At 42.2% G+C, this 15,953-nt stretch overlaps 1 long non-coding RNA gene across 2 annotated transcripts in view; it reads left to right on the forward strand.

Annotated features, from left to right (window-relative positions):
* LOC311523920 overlaps positions 1-15,953 on the forward strand; it is a 100,262-nt gene that overhangs the window by 58,179 nt on the left and 26,130 nt on the right. For both annotated transcript variants that reach the window (XR_014712451.1, XR_014712452.1), the window contains exons 4-5: positions 14,610-14,677; positions 15,329-15,495. This is a non-coding gene — a long non-coding RNA (uncharacterized lncRNA). The remainder of the gene's footprint in view (positions 1-14,609; positions 14,678-15,328; positions 15,496-15,953) is intronic.

A 15,953-nucleotide genomic window follows, 5' to 3' on the forward strand; every position in this document is an offset into this window, starting at 1 on the left:
GCTGTAGAGAGTTGTGTAGGGTCTATACTGGGGCTGGGCAAACTACAGCCTGGGGGCCACATCTGGCCCTCCAGACATTTTAATCTGGCCCTCGGGCTACCGCTGGGAAGTGGGGTCTGGGGCTTGCCCTGCTCCAGTGCTCCAGCCAGGGAGTGGAGTCAAGGTCTTGCCCCACTGTGCATGGTTCCTGGAAGCAGTGGCATGTCCCCCCTCTGGCTCCTATGCGTAGGGGCAGGCAGGGGGCTCTGCATGCTGCCCCCCCAAGCACTGCCCCCGCAGCTCCCACTGGCTGGGAACTTCAGCTTGCCCCCCCTAAGCACTGCCCCCGCAGCTCCCATTGGCTGGGAACTGCAGCTAATGGGAGCTGCAGGGGCGGCGCCTGTGGACAGGGCAGTGCGCAGAGCCGCCTGGCCGCACCTCCGCGTAGGAGCTGGAGCAGGGACATGCCACTGTTTCTGGAAGCTGCTTGAGGTAAGCGCTACCTGGAGTCTACCCCCCTGGTCCCCTCCCATTCCTCTGCCCCAGCCCTAATCCTCCTCACGCCCTCAGTCCCAGCCCAGAGCACCCTCCTGTACCCCCAACCCCTCATCCCGAGAGTCTGCACCTCCAGCCAGAGCCCTCTTGCCCTCCCGCACCCCAACCCCCAATTTTGTGAGCATTCATGGCCCGCCATACAATTTCCATACCCACATGTGGCCCTCAGGCCAAAAAGTTTGCCCATCCCTGGTCTATACTCAGGTACATACCCTCAGAGTTCAGGTGTGTCTTTACTCACATGAGCAGTGCCTCCTCATCTACACTGCAATTCATATTCATGCTGTGGGGGCGTGCAGTGTAGGTATGCTACTTGTTACCAACAGGAGTGTTCAGTGTAGATGTACCTTATGATACCATGACAGTAAGAAGTCCTGTTTCTCCACAAACCTTTTATTCTCATTATCTCCTCCTCCCAAGGCTGGAACATGGCACAATGTTTTGTGAAGCATTGTTTGCCTGCCATATCTCTCTTCCAAACCTCTGTTGTAAACAATAACATCTTATGTAAGTGCCATTGTTCACCAAGTCACTACTTCCCTACACTCAAAGCTATAATAAGTTAGATTCTTTTGCTTCCTGCACATGTGTATATGGAATAGGGATAGTGCAGGAATGCAGAAAATTTAAGCCAGACATTTTAATCAACCTGCACTGAATATCCTGACTCAATAAATCATGGCAGCCGAACGCCATGCCGTACATGCAGTAAAAGTCTACACAGAAGCAGGGTCACAAATAACCACTTCGTAGACTAAGCTGAAATTGAAAAATAGCTACATGATGGACTGTGTGCTCCTGATACTTAGCTATTGCGCCACCCATTCTACCCAGGTGTAAGGAAATTGAAGCTGGTCTAACACACATCAAGGAGCTGTGAGAGGCTGGGGTCTACTTCTACATCAGTGGTTCTCAACCTTTCCAGATTACTGTACCCCTTGCAGGAGTCTCATTTGTCTTGCATACCCCAAGTTTCACCTCACTTAACGACCTTCTTGCTTTTGTATTTTTTGTTTTGATTTTTGTATCACAGCTTGCTATACCAATAAAATAAAAAACCTGCAGGATCTTATTAAAGGGGAAAAGGCAAAATGCCACATTTATTGTGAATACAGAAAGAATCATAGTAAGCAGTTAGTTATAGCTATAACATTCCATTCAATTTCATATTTATTCACACATTCATTCATACACACACACAGAGGTTCTGCAAGGTTGTTATCAAGTTACCAGCCTTAGAGTTGCTCATGCCAAGCCACTGGCCAGGTGGCCTGGACATGAGGAGGGAGCAGGGCCTTGTCAGATGCCCATCTGATGCTCCTGGAAGTTGATTTGCAGAATCAGACCCCAAAGTTCTCACTTTCTAGAGTCCATTTTTATAGGAATTTCTTCCTATGTCAGTCTATGGGAATTGCTTCATCATGCTGTTGCTGAATCAGTGAGCAGATGGCACATTCCTGATGGCTCCGTGCTGCCAGATGTTATCTTGTTCTTTGGTCTCCCATTCTTGAGGCTGTTGGGTGGATTCCAGTCTGCCCTCCGGGGGTCCTCTAGTTATTTCCACTTGATGCCTTCTTCAGCTGATGGACACTGGATTCTTAGGCCGGCACCTCCCTGATCATTCAGTTATTATCCACACCAAGCATCCATCCACATACATCCTCTATCTCTATTTTAATCACAATTGTTAACAAAGCAAGATGAATACAACAAAAGGGCGGGGAGTCTCTGGGTGCTGTTTCTGTTGTTACAGAGTATTGCTTTGAGTCTCTCTCTGTCAGTAGTTGTTACAAAGAATTGCTTTGAGAACAGACACTGTCTTAGAATGTACTAACACAATTAGCAGCTTGCAAGTTTCACACACAGAGGAGAGAAACAGTACCAAAAACCAAGAGACCTCTTAACTAGTAATACCCTGGAATTTAAACTATAGGGAATCAAACTCATTTGTGATTTTAATACAGAACTTCTTTAATATGATCCAACAAGCTCACTATTATGGAAACATTGCTACTTTCTCATTTTTACCATAAAATAAACCAATTGGAATATAAATATTGTACATTTCAGTGTATAGTGCAGTATAAACACGCCATTGTATGAAATTTTAGTTTGTAGTGACTTAGCTAGTGCTTTTTATGTAGCTTGTTGTAAAACTAGGCAAATATCTAGATGAGTTGATGTACCCCTTGGAAGACTTATGTGCTCCCTCAGGGGTACACAGACCTCTGGCTCAGAACTACTGTTCTAAATGACACGTATTTTATTTGCTTCTGCATGTAAGGTATACCAGCTTTGATTCCCTTACACATGGGTGGCAGGTATAAATAAGTCTGTGTCTCACTGAATAGTAAAGGGGGTCTAACTTATACATTCTATACCTCACTTCTGATTTTGGCCGCTTGCTTCTTTCTCTTTCCTTCCATCAAGCACAGGGAATAAGCAATTCCCTGCACTGCAGTTCTCTCAAGTAGCTGTGGGAGTAACCAGCATCCTCCACACCAAGGATGAGTGTATGTCATATCACTGACACACTCTTCCAGCGGTGACTCAGCTTTCCAGTGAGCGTGGCAACAAATCACTTCACAGTAGCCTGGCTAGGTATGTTTACTCTCTTACAGTTTTAATAGGCCCTCTCCCAATGGCTTCACTACCAGGAACGGGGCTTCCCCACAGTAGGACAGACCTTGTTGTCCTTCCACTGCAGCATGTTTCCTGAAGTATGACCTTCTTTCGTCCCTCACTAGCCTCTTTAGGTTTCAGAGTAGCAGCCGTGTTAGTCTGTATTTGCAAAAAGAAAAGAAGTACTTGTGGCACCTTAGAGTTCGTCTCTAAGGTGCCACAGGTACTCCTTTTCTTTTCACCTTAAGTGATCACTTTCGTTACAGTGTGTATGGTAACACCCATTGTTTCATGTTCTCTATGTATATAAATCTCCCCACTGTATTTTCCACTGAATGCATCTGATGAAGTGAGCTGTAGCTCACGAAAGCTTATGCTCAAATAAATTTGTTAGTCTGTAAGGTGCCACAAGTACTCCTTTTCTTTTAGCCTCTTTAGGCACACTTTCCTGGCCCCACTGAGCTAAGCAGGGCTTCTCTATAACAAGCTAGGGGGAGCCCCTGGGCCTCTATAGCCTAGCTGGGAGAGTAGGAGCATTGCTAGAGACAGGTCATTAATATGCCTATAGCTTTTCAGTGTAGCTCACAAACACACTGTTTTTATTACGGTATGAAATGAGATGTTATTAAAAAGTGCCAAATGGAGATGAATAGCTGAGTTCATGCCATCTGATTCATTGCATGGGATTCACTGAGAAGGAAGAACTGTGTGTGGTGTGGTATGTGTTTTTTTTTTTTTTTGTTTTTCCCCCCTCCACCCTGTGTGATCCCTTCCTATAGGACCCATTGTCCTAGGTTTCTCTGTCCTTTGCAGACCCATGTTCTCCCATAGGTTAGATGTGAAGAGGACATACTTGGTTTAGAGTTTCATCTGAAACATTTCCTGTTGCCCACAGTGGACTCCAGCAAACTTTGGCTACTCAGCTTCTGGGCTGCTAAGGACCCAACTCCAGCAGTTAAAATGCTCTGCATCAATAACTAGATTCAGAAGCAGGGCCCTTTGAACAGCCTTGTCACATTCCCCCAGCTTCATGAGGTGTATTAACAAGTAGGTGTTTGATGTAGCAACCCATTCCCACGCTCTTCTGGTGAGGTCCAAATGGAATGTGTGGGGTTTGTTTTGTTTTGTTTCGCTGACACCAGTACTTGTGTTAGTTTCCCAGAGTTCGATGGCTTTTCCTGTGAGTAGCCGAGTACTAGGATGAATGTGCTTTTCCATACGTTTCTCCTGGGTAATGCTCACTGAGTCACACAGATATAAGCAAAACTTGTGTACCTGAGAATAGACATTACATGGTTTAACATAACAAGCAGATGCATGAAAGAGAAACAGTCAGAGGCACTGAGTACAAACTCAGCACTAAAATGCACAGCTTAGTCCCTGCCCGGGTAAAGTCAGTCAAAGAGTGTTTTCTTCCAGATTACACAGAAGTGAGGTTGAAATGAGTATCCTCCTGTTTATGCAAATCACAGACAGTATGGGGTAGTGGTTAGAGCATTGGGCTGGACGTGTAATGCGTTCTAGTCCCAACTATACCTTTGACTTGTTGTTTGACACTGAGCAAGTCAATTAGGATATGTCTGCAATGGAGCTAGTCAGTATAATTCCCAGTTTGAGGAGACATACCTGTGCTAACTCTGATGCTAATGCACTGAAAATAGAAATGTGGTGCAAATGGTTGGAGGGGCTAGTCACCCCGAATATGAACCTACGGTCTTGGATGGGCTTATACTCAGGGCTGCTAGCCACTGATGCCACTGTGGCTACATTTCTATGTTTAGCATGCTAGTTTGATCACAGCTAGTGCATGTATGTCTCCTAGAGCTGGAAATTCTACCTTCTAGCTCCTGTGTAGACATACCCTTGACATGCCTCCTTTCATAACATGGGGCTAATGACTACCTCACTTAGTTAAGTAGTTAGATCATTGCATAAATAGTTCTGTGCTTATGTCAAGTCTTAATGAACGCTAGCAAAGAACACATGCCTAGCGTGCTTTGCTATGACCCTGTTCCCCTGAGGGGCAAATGTTTTCAACATGGCTTGGAAGAGGCAGGAGAGGGAGAACCACATCTGACAGCCATCGACAAAACCTGCTAATTTCCTTACTGTAGACATCTTAAAAATTAACCTTCTTCTACCAGCTCACTGTTCGCTAGAGTCATCAAATACAATTCCGTTACTTGACAAATGGACACTTAAAGGAGGTCTCTTCTAGGGTCTTTTGCACCGAGGGAACTCTTTAGAAGTTAGGTTATCTTGCCAGCTCCACTCAAGAGTCTGCTCTGAGCTGCAGGCAGGCTCACCAACCTCCTGTGGCTGGAAAAACTACCTCTTAATTCCCGAACATGCTCCCATTCTAGAATTCATAGCCTTAAATTGAAGCAATCCTGGTGTATTATGTTGCTTTGGAGTCCAGTGTTTTTAACAATCCGCATAATCGATTCAGAAATGCTCAGTCTGGGCACTCCGTGTCCACAACTGACAGCAGCTTATCAGACACAGGCACCTCATTTACTTGTTAGCTCTCAAGATAGATTGTTTTTTGCTGCTAAGGCTTGCGAGGGCATATTTGGAATATTACATACAGATGGGCTCAACAAAGGAAGAGATGAGGGCAATGGGACTTACTTGAGGGGATTAGTTTGGTCTGTCTGAGGAGGAGACTGACAAAACACAACCATGTTCCACCTTGAGAGGGAGGGGCAAGGGACCAAGAGCAAAACTACTCCCAGTGTGTATATATAGTAAGTACCTAAATACTTGTGAGAGATACCATGGGAGAGAGCAGCTTGGACTTCAGAGGCCGATTCCATTGTGTCTCTCTTGCAGTCCTGATAAGTTTATACTAAATGTAACAGTAGAACTAGGTAATATTAGTGACTTTAAGGCAAGAATTAATGTCTATTTGGAGCCGGGAAAGATGCCTATTGGCTTCAATGGGCACTGAATCAGGCCTTTAATGTGTTGCCCTAAAAAGCATGTAAGAAGCCAAGGGATGGACTGGAATGGACCTATGGTTAAATCTCTGTCCCCAGCTGCTTTGGCAACTCGTCATATGACCACAAACTTTAAGGGTTTGGCTTTCATAACTGCATGGCTAATTCGCAAACACACATTGTGTGGACATGCAAGCTGGAATAGGAAGCTCAAATGTGCTGTCTGATTGCTTGTGCACTTAAGAAAATCAAGCCCTAAAGGTTCCATAGCTATGGGCAATAGTGTGGAGTAGGGGGCTGCTTGATATATATAAAAGGGCCGAATGGCCTGTTGCTGATGCCTGATCCACTGCTTCTCAGGAGCACCCTGTCTCTTTTGGCCTTTGTTTATAGTGTCCATTGGTACTTGTGCTGGTTTAAGAACATTGCAGCTGTTCTTGACTGAGGAGCAAAGATATGTTTGCTGATATGTTTCATAGGGAGCTCTCAAATGGAAGGATGCATTGTTATTTAAGAGGAGTTTCTTGCCTGTCTCTTTGGAATTATGTGGTTCTCTTCATTGTTGAAACAGCGAGTGAGAGCACTGTAATTCCAGAACAGCAGAGGAGGACTGTACAGGGAAGACCCACCATATGAATTTGAGAGCAAACTTATTTTTGTGGCAGTTAAGAGGAGAAATTATTTAAAAATCTTAATAAACACAGGCTCTCTTCCTGCTGCAAGGCCCTGATTCAGCAAAGCATTTAAGCACAGGAGTAAATCCCACAGATGTAAGAAAATATTTACTCAAAACCAGGAAAATAAAGGTTTCAAGCCCCTTTTGAATTTAAATGGTACGTGTGTGTAAATGTGTTGCTGAATCAGGGCTGTTCTGCCAAAATGGAAAGAGAGGAAAGGTGGTAAATTTTTTGCTGTGGCATGAGTAGGAATCTGGGGAAGAATCTGAAGATACAGCCATGGAAAGGTACATGTTTAACAATTACTGCACGGGTTGCTGGCAGGCGCGCACACACACTTAAATTGGACTGTCAAAATAATCCTCATGTATGTACTCATTGTCTGTAAACGTCTAGACTATCAAGATTTTATTTTTGATGTGTTGTAGTTGTCTTGGTCCCTGGATATTAGAGACAAGGTAGGGAAGGTAATACGTTTTATTGGACCAACTTCTGTTGGTGAAAGAGACAAGCTTTTGAGCTGTCACAGAGCTTTTTGTCACATGACCTAAATGAAGTATGGGAAATGTAGTCCAGCCAGGGAGCCTTGCACATAGGAAGGAATGGGGCATCATGGTCCAGAACTACAACTCCAATAAGGCAATGTGTCACTATGGGAAAATGCATTTTAATGTTGAAGTGATTTGAAACCAAGAATTTTGGATCAGTTTGATTACCAAAACTTAAAGGTTTAGTTTCAGTTCAAGTTGAATGTTTCACTTCGATGAAAAATATTGAAACAAAATAGTTGGGCATTTCTGAAAAGAATTTTTGGGGATTTCTGTGCCTCGACATGAAACAAGAAAGTTACACGAGTGAACTGGTAGAAGTCACTTAAGCACTTGGATTCAGAGACTGAAGTGATAATCTCACTTTTAACAGCAGTAGCTTCTTCTGCCGGTGTAGAAAGAATATTTTCTTCCTTTGGACGAATTCATTCCAAATTTGAGAGATTGTTTGGGACCTGAAAAAGCAGGAAAGCTTGTTTTTTCTTTTCCAGATGATGAACAAACAGGAAAATGAAGGTGAAGACGACTGAGTTAGCTGCAGAAGCCAATATTTTAAGTTTCTCATGTTGACGTGGCTGACCTAGTTGATTTTAATTATTTTAATATTTCATTTAAGTGTGAAACTATTTTAACAAACAAACCTGATTTTAAAAACTTGAATGTTTAACTAAATTCAAAAATGAATATGCTTGTTTTGTTAAAATATGTTTGCTGTTGAAGAAAAAAATCCAGAATTCGTAACGTTTTTGTTTTAGTTAAATAAAACAATTTAAATGTCTGTCTGGTGATGTTCTCCTCCTAATACAGCCTGGCAAGAAAATCTTCCAAATATTAATGATTAACCCGTTGAATTGGAGATAGGTCACCTTCCAATGACTTCATAAATATCTGCTTCAATTACCTTTGGTAAAGGAAATAACCAAACAGGCAGTCATTCATTTTCTGATATAGCTGTAAAACTAATCTGAAAAGTGTTTTCAAAATAAATCACTTAAAAAACTTATAGTGTGTACCTTCTAAAAATGAAACCTACGTCTATCTCTGAGTTGTGAAGAATATATTTTAAGGTTCTAGCAACCAACAAGAATGCACTTTTATGTAGAAATCCATTATTAAATAGTTTTTTTGACTAGTGATTTAAATAATGATTTAAATCAAATCCAACCTGTTTCTAAGTTCTATGGTTCAGGGATTTGTGAACTCCAAATAACTCTGTGAATCCAAAACATACCTTGGAAGGTTTACACATCCCTAGTGATGTTGATGTCTTTGTAAAATATCTTATTGTACCAATTGGAATGGGTCCACTTTCTAGCAATTCAAGAAAAAAAGGAGTACTTGTGGCACCTTAGAGACTAACCAATTTATTTGAGCATAAGCTTTTGTGAGCTACAGCTCATTTCATCGGATGCAATATGCCCTGAAATTTTAAAATCAAAATAACTAATCATAAAACAGCTTATTCATAGAAATACATAGTATTTTTTTAAAAGAGCTCTTGTCCAATCAACTATTAAAGATCAGATGAACCCACTCTGGAAAAAAGATGTCATTAAAAGATTTCCTATGTATTGTCAAACTCCATCAGGAACAATTCACAGGAAGTAATACTTGATTTCTAGTACATTTGGAAACATGGGAAGAGAGTGGGGATGGGGGGAAAATACAGAACAACTGCAGTGGTTGACTGTGGTGTCCCATGGTACCATCCAAACTGGTTTCTGTTGCACCACTTCATAATAGTACTGTAATTTGTCATATATTTACCTGGGAAAATTGTTCACAGCATCTGTTTTTCAGTGAGGCTCTGTTTTTAGCCTATTAGTTTGAACTAAGATAACTTCCACATGCTTTAGTTAACTGCCCAAGGTCAAAAACATGAGTCAGATTCTCACCAAAAAACTAACGAACATCCTGGCTCGCAGTTCATTACTTACTCACTCAGGCATTCTGCCATCCTAAAAACAGCTTTCTGTTTCCACAAAGTAAAACCCTAGTCTAGCTATTCACACCTAAGCACCAGAGAACCTTGCAACATGCTTTGGCAATTAGTCAGGCTTCATAATCGTCCAATTTAGACCTTTACAGACATTGTTGGAGAGTGGGAGCAAGGGAAAGCATGGGTGTGTGTGGCGGGGGCTCACAGGGCAGTTTACACTCCAGTGAATTACAGATAGTACAATAATCTTTGCTGCTTTTTTTTCCAAGACAGGACCATCTCAGATCCAAGGACTTCATTTTCCATAGTTTCTTTAAAACAGTGTCACTTCTGAGAGATCACTATAACCCATTTTAGACCAGTGGTTAGCCAATATTCAGGGTCTTGTGGGTGGTTGTTGTTAGGAGGAGAAATTAATGGTACTCAGATATTTATTTGCTACAATCCTGTTTCTTTACAAAGAATTTACCCAAAGTCCTTTTTCCCTGAACACAGTAGGAAGCAAGCAATTGGAAACAGTTTCCTTGTTTAGTATTCCAAGCTTCTTTCCAGCCAGCACTCTGCCCAAACAGCTCCCTGCAATATCTTTGGAAGACCATGTTATATGAAGTATATGAATGGTTTGTGTCATTGTAAAAACAGGAATTATATGCACTCCACTGGGGGAGGGTTACCACAGCTACTCCAAAAAGTAAAAACAGTAGGGGATGTTTGTAGCAAATCACTCAGGTTATAACACCTCCAGAGAAGTAGCATCTCCTGGGGAGGTTCATGTATTCTGGTTCAGACTGGATTCTCCAGAGACTAACAGACACAAAGGACTTTGGGATAAATAGCCGGGGCTTAAACTGATTTGGGGCTTTCTTCCTGATCCAGCAAACAGATAGGACCTCCTTGTGGAAGGGTTGGAAAGGTTTTGGCCTAGTGGGGCCCCATAAGACTGCTGGTGACCTCTGGTAAGCTGTGAGCATGCGTATAGGTGCATTTATTGTTTTTGATATATTTTCTCTATAATACTTGTACCTGAAGATGTGCTTGCTTAGAAAGAGCTGTGTGGTAAGTTGTAACTGCCGGCAAGTGCACTGGTCATAGCCCTCAGAGAGAAAGCAAAGCACAGGGCCTGGCCTTTTTATGCAGACTGACTTGCTGGGAATATTGCAGTATAATCCAGGGAGCTATGTAGCCTTAAAATCATTGGGTCTCTGCCCAAGAGAGGTGACAGCTGGGAGTTGGAATCTTTTAAGTGGGTGCCTTCAATGGACCATGGAGTGGGAAATACAGGTTAGCCTAAAACTGTTACAGCTCTCTCTCAGCTCTTTCTCCTTACAAGTGCGTCTCTGGCTGTTCATAGCTTTCTGCTGCCTTCTCTGTCTGCTTTTGTAGTGTTTCTGGCTGCTTCTGCTCTGAGACACACACCCCACCATCAGAATACTACCAAGCCTTCAGTGTTTGCATTCAACCGGCAGTGATGCTTCTTCGCCCACATAGCTCCACCAATCTTGCATGTGGCCCATGTGTTGGGTGATGATACCTATTGTTACAACTATTTTACACCAAAAGGCACTGAAATGCTTCTTACATTTATCCTGAATGAAGGGTAGTTATTACTCCCACCAGCTTTTCTGAGGTTTCACCCAACTCCCAGCATAACAATGTATATGTCATATAACACATGACAGCTGACTTGTTATGACTGTTTCCTTACTGATGTGGAGAGACAACAATTATTTGTGAGTAAACTTTGCTTTCTGAAGATAAATATTAGAGGAGCTCACCTTAAAAGAATGAGTGAAATACCAACTGGATGGAGAGACCCTTATGACTGGAAAAAGAACAAGCTTGCTTTTCTATTTAAAATATTACTCACAAGGCATCCTGAGAACATGCCTGACTAAAGCACACAGTATATTGTGATGCTGAAGATCTGCTTCTCGGGCACATCCGTGTCATTATGTTGTTGTTTTCTTTGTATTAATGCACTGTGGTCAGGCCCATGCAGGCCTAGATGTTATGAGAATATGAAAGTGCTGTAACAGATTGAAATTGTATACTAATGTCTATATGTTTTGAGTGTGCTATACCGGGACTGGAATGAACTCTTACTGTACTTAGATTTAGTCGAAGTAAAAATCCTAGGGGTGAATCTTCAGCTAAGCCCACTATACCCTGGGTACTGCTTGGGAAGGGGTCTCTTGTGGCCCTCAGTCCTGGAGCTGGTAGTACTGGCTGGGACCATGATATACTAACTGGGAATTGCTGGAGCACAGCAGCACTCTGGCCATACCCTCACGGCATTAGGAGGGCTGGGTGGCACAGAGCTGCTATGCCAGCTCAACACCACTAAGGGAATCCTGGGCTGGCTCCAATCTGGACTTGCTGGTAGCTGCAGTTTTGATGTTATGGAGAACAATGGCATCAGAACAATCAGCTGTGGAGTGCAGAGCCCTAACAAGTGAATTACCCAAGTGACACCAAAATTCTTATCTGTTACCATGAAAGCTCTATTTCTGTGAAGATGTCCTGAAGCTAGGATTGAAAAGTATTGGTGTTACACAGGCCACCAATCACTGTCCGTCATTATTACACAGTAACGAAGCCTTCTGCAGATTCTGTGCTAGTCACACCAGGAGTTGCCTTCCTTGCTCTGTCCATTTTCAGGTCCCTCTTTTCTGTCTGTCTGTCTAAATAGTTATGTAATTATCCTGTCATTACAAGATTTTGTTCTCATCACGCAATTATGGTCAATAGCGATCAAAGAAAAACGACATGGTCATGAGAGCTTTGCACAACGATGCAAAACAAAAATATTTAAATGCCCAATTTTTTGTGTTGCATAAAAATAAAGTAAAACAATTGTAGTGGTCCTCCCGCCCCCATTTGTGCACAATTTTTGATTGGCTCAAGCTGGCTTTTATGTAGCAGCAGCAATAGTCTCTGGTTCCTTGTCATGGTGATTCAGTAATACTTTACTGTTGTCATGGTTGCAGGCTTACAACTAAAGCCATCACAGTTGCAGCGCTGTTTTTATTCATCGTTTGAGTGTATAAACTAATTAAGTAAACTAACGGCAGCAGTCTATTTTCTAGGCCTTGTTTTTGTAATACTCCATTTCAGAATCACACTATTTTTGACCATCATCCTAAAAGATCAAAATCCTGCAATGCCCGCGTCTCCTTGGGTAATTCTAGCGTCCTAAAACTGCACAAAGTTCGCTGATTATTTGAGTGCCTGAGAGAGGTCCTCTTGGAATCGCAAAGCCTTCTGGAGAATCTTTTGAAGAGCTAAAATAAAGCTGCTAGTCCATGCATTTCAACTGAGTTGCATTCCTTATTGCTGCTCTGCTCATGGCAGGCACCCAATCAAAATGTTTGGTTTCTGAGTTCATGCTTTGCTTTGTAAAAATAGTGGCAAAATGATACAGAGAGAGTCTTATCCCAGGCATGTCACTCCCCCAACAAGCAAAAAGGTCTGGGAGCAAGAAGTGATCAGGGTTCTAATAAACAGCCAAAAATACCAGCTTGAAAGTAGCGTGCACAAAATGTTCTCCTAAATCTGGACAGGGTCAACTGATTTCACGGTGTGATGTGCAAATTTATTTTCTATTTAAAAATTAGTATTAAAATAAACCGCACCAAATGGATACCCTGATAACATGGGGAGGGACCAGCAGTTGGGGTGTGTGATCGTGATAGTTATGGCATGCAACAGAATTTTGATGGAAGCATGAATTTTTGTCTTTGCTAATACTGAATGAATGCTACAGCTGTATTTGAACTGAAGCTATATACAGGTCAGTAAGGGGCAATACTGACACAGTGCTTTTTGCTTACCTGTACGGTAAGGAAATGTGTGTCTTTGGGGTGGAGTCCAATCAGCAACAATGATTTAAAAAAAATAGTCAATTCAAAGTGTCCTATGGGCTGACACCCCCCCCCCCTTCCAAATGCACGTGGCTGTTAGCTTGGTGCACTGTTGGTGATACGTAAACTATCTAGCTTTGTCCTTTCTTTAAATGCATATTTCCTGCTGAAATAAGGTGAACATCTTAATGAGTTTCTACTGATATCACCCTAAGCTTGATGCAGCTTATCTGCACTCCAGTCTGGAGTTAAGCAGTGCTCCGTGGAGTCAGTCACTTCCTCTTCTCTCTCTTCACTTGTAAACAGCACTAGAGAAGGGAATGGAGTATGTGGAATAGGTCTCAGTTGCACGACCAGCATTTTGCTAGGTCGTTTAGGGTCCTAGGTCACTTTTGAAAATAGGTTTAAGCATCCTAAGTCACTTAAGCCCTTTTGAAATATTACTGAAAGCCTCATTCTATAAAAAGTGCATTCAATACTCTGTAAAGACATACATCATTTAAGATCTGGGTTTGTGCAGTGTGCTTGTCCCCTGTACCTGCATCTGTTAATACGCTCCTAGAGCAAAGCTAGCAGTGTACTGGTAGGGCATCTGGTCTAGTGTCCTGTTTCTAAACATCCATATAAATATATGATTCTTTTCTGAAACCTGTTAGGCTCTTGACCTTAATGATGCCTTGTGGCAATGAGTTCCACAAGTTAATAAAAATGTAGGCTGAACAAAAAAAGTCCTATCAGTTTTACACTTGTTGGCTTCCGATTTCTGTGAATGCTCCTCTTGTTTTTGTATTATAATGAGAGGGTAAATAGGAATGTCCAATATCTTTTCTATGCTCTGCATTATGTTATATATCCATATCATGCCCCCTCTTGCTTTATTTCATTTTTCAATTAAAGAATCCTGTTCTCTCCTCACACAGAAATCTTTCCATGCTAACAGTTCTTTTCTTTTTCTGTCTCTGACCCCCCCCCCCCCCCTCTATTTCTTATATATCTCATAAGATTGTGGTGACCAGACCTGGACACAGTGCTCCAGATGAGGGTGTACCACTGATTTATATAATGGCATTATAATATTTTCAGTGTAACTCCCTAACCCAGTCTTTAAACGTCATAACACTTTGTTTGCTTTTTGACTGTCACTGCACGTTGTTCAGCTGTGACGCTCAGATCTTTTACCTGAATGATTTACAATTAAGATAGAACCCAGCAGTGCTTGGGTGGTGGTCAAATTATTTCTCCAATGTTTGCTACCTTGCATTTTTCAGCGTTTAAGTTTTGACAGGTCTTTCTGGAGTCCCTTGCCCAGTCTTGACTAACCTAAATATTTCTGCATTCTCGACAAATGTTGCCACCTCACTGTTCTGTCCGTTGTCCAGGTCACTGATAAATCTGTTAAGCACAGGACCTAGCATGGATTCTTGGAATACCTCAGTGTTACCTTTTTGTTATATTGAAAACTGACCATTTGTACTTTTGTTTTTATCCAGTTTCTAATCCATGACAGCACTTTGTCACACCCTAGGACTGCTCAACGGATTTTACTCCATGATCTCTTGTGAGTGACTTTGTCAAAGTTTTCATGAAAGTTTAACTACTTTTGTCTACTGGGGTTCCTTTATCCCCTACTCTGTTGACATGCTCAGAATTCTAGTAGATTAGAGAAGTATGTTTTTCCTTTGAAGAAGCTGTGCTTTTATCCTCCCAAATTGATCTGGGTGTTTTAGAACTCTATTAAATTGTCTGAATTGCTAATTAATCTAGTAATGAAATAATAATAATCCTATTTCTTATATAGCACTTTTCATCAGTAGAGCTCTAAGCTTTTTACAAAGGAGGTCAGTATAATTATCTCCAATGCACAGGTGGGGAAACAGAGGCACAGAGCGGGGAAGTGACTTGGCTACTTAGCAAGCCAGTGGCCAAGCTGGGAATGGAACACAGGTCTCCCCAGTCCTATCTGAGTGCTCTATCCATTAGGCTGCACTCCCTAACATTTATCAGTCTATAATTCCCAAGATCACGCCTACGCAGTTTACTTTGGAAATTGGTGTCCTGTTGCATTTGTTACTTATAGTGAATATCCTGGTTTTCCTTCTGTGGTGTTCTTCACAATGATGTGCATCTACAGTTGTGGTTTCCAACAGTTGCTGGAGTCCTTAACTATGGTGACCGAGGCTTGATATTTGCCATGGTGTGTTTTCTTTAGCTCAGCCACCGACTGGAAAGATATGAAGAGGAAGTATGCCTAGGAGCTCTGATCCTGTATAAAGTGTACCGATCTGGAATTGTGGAGAGGAGAGATGAGAAAAGAGCGGAGTCTGGACAGTTGGAAGAAGGATTTTGAATTTAGCCTGGTCTACACTAGAAAATCAGGTTGGTCTAACTAGTTTGGTCAGGGGTGTGAAAAATCTACAGCTCTGAGTGGTGTAGTTAAGCCACTTTAAGCCCCCGGATAGACAGCGCTCGGTTGACCCAAAGAATTCTTCTGTTGACCATGCTACCACCTTTTGGGGAGCTGTATTATTTATACCAAGAGAATCCCTTCTGTCATTCTTAGGGATTGTCTACACTTAAAACGCCACAGTAGCACAGCTGTCACTGTAGCATTTTAAGTGTAGGCATGCCCTTTTTAAAATTACTCTGAGAAATGGCATACATCTGCATGTTAAGTTTTGTGCGACAGCGAGAGGTGGGGGGAACTGTACTCTTTTCAAGTGGAAGTGTGATTAGCATAGCTGCTGCTGGCATTCCCAGGGTTGTAACTGTGGCAAACCCTTAGCTTTCTACTGTTCTGCTGATGCCTCCTTTAACTGGCTTTCAATATTCAGCAT

Source organism: Lepidochelys olivacea (genome assembly GCF_965140295.1).
Source record: "Lepidochelys olivacea isolate rLepOli2 genome assembly, chromosome: 7".
Classification (NCBI taxonomy): domain Eukaryota; kingdom Metazoa; phylum Chordata; order Testudines; family Cheloniidae; genus Lepidochelys; species Lepidochelys olivacea.